Below are 1,843 nucleotides of genomic sequence, written 5' to 3'. Positions count from 1 at the left end.
GGGCAGCGATGGGGGCAAGTACAACTTTGGTACCTAGGCGCCAAAATACCTATGTGTTTACGTCCTTGTTGTCCCTAGGAAGGCATGTGACCGTTGCCGCTGGCGTTACCATTAGCTATTAACATTATTAATTTGTTACGGCGCATACATTTGTATCGGATATTTAGAAGTTGACATCCGATGCATGTTCATGAAAGGTTGATTGCAACAGAGGTATTTTGCAGGTCTGCCAAAAAAGCGTCAGCGGAAGTCGAAAGAACTAACGGCGCTGTGGTCGCCTATGTGACCGCTGAGTGCGTCGTCTGTTACGAATCTGGTGGTGATGTGCATGGAATTATGGCCTCCAAGATCACCGCGCGCGCGGATCTTGGAGGCTATGATGGAGTGAGCAGCAGGCTGCATGCACGTGATAATTCGCGCCATCCTCCATCGAGGGAATGATTTAGACATATTGCAGTGACTTACTAACAGCCCTACCTATGAATTTTTGTATCCTTTTCATTACGTAAGTCCCACTATAGCAAAGAGTCATTTATATGCTCCACAGTCAATTGCTTGTATTCAGTGTTGCATCGCTCAGATCACTGAGGGAGGCAGATTTAAACATAAACGATAAGAGTGCAGTAGGAAGGACTCGGTCACTGCATGTCTTTGGCAACAAGATCCACCACTGGAGCAAACTGTCTGGCACTTGCACTGATATAACAGCACGTCAAATTGTAACTAACCGCATTTGTGCTGATCAATGGCAACTTTTGATTTGTATATATCCTGCGTTTAACGTCTCAAATCGACACCTCAAGTAGTACAGAAATGTTATAATAACGTTATTTCTTTACTTGAGTCAAACGCTATACAATATTCTTAATAAAAGTTTAACGTCACACGCAAACGGTAATATGTTATTTTAACATTAAAACATTATATAACAGTTGAACAACCTTAAAATAGTGTTTTATCTAATAACATTGAAGGACCAGAGCCAGCATGCAGTTGTCACATCGCATCCATGAGGGCTAGAAGGTCAGCTCTGCGTGATCGAAGAATGCTACAAGCGCGCCAATAGCCCAGTGCAACTATAGGCATGTCTCAATCAAGAACTCACCTTATTTATGCTGTTAATCCGGTTTCATTAGTATATATACGCTCAAAAGTGGAAGTGGTCGACTGTTAATAAGTGCAGGTTTTCAAAAGAATGCTTGGAGTATATGTATTTTCTCTGGCGGGTACGGAGCCAAGAGATTTAGTTGTAAAGCTATGTTAGTTGGTCTATTATTACTGCCCAAAATGGGAGAAGAAGCTATAACAGTGGTAAACTTAAGGCTTAAAGTAATCAAGCTTATATTGACCTGGAACGTTTCTTAACGTTGCAGGACATTTTCCTAACCTTAGAAGTTTAGAAGGTTTGCCTTCGTAAACATTTGTACTGGTCATTGTTCAGACATTGATCATGAATTTTAATGGTACCACAAGCATCATGTGCTAAGAATTTCCACACTACACCTGTGCTTGTTTCTAATGCTAAGTTCTTATATATGAAATGATTAAGTTTCAATATGTTGCTAATTATTCTTAGTATTTAGCCATATATCTGGAACAACATGTAAAAGTCTAAGACAACACAAATAACGCTAGAGTTTAAATTTTAACTTCAGCTTTTTATTTTATATGAAACAACGTGCAAAAGTCTAAGACATCACAAATAGCGCTAGATGTTAAATTTCAACTCCAGCTTCTCATTATAAAGTAACAATAATAACAAAAGTAACGTTAATATAGCGTTTTGTGCGGCCTGTGACATAGGTTGTGACTTGTGCGGGGTACCACAGTGCAGGGCTTCAGA

This window comes from Amblyomma maculatum, chromosome 4 (assembly GCF_055883805.1).
Source record: "Amblyomma maculatum isolate TAMU_Amacu chromosome 4, ASM5588380v1, whole genome shotgun sequence".
Taxonomy (NCBI): Eukaryota; Metazoa; Arthropoda; class Arachnida; order Ixodida; family Ixodidae; genus Amblyomma; species Amblyomma maculatum.
The sequence above is the reverse complement of the archived record's forward strand: the minus strand, read 5'-3'. Positions refer to the sequence as shown.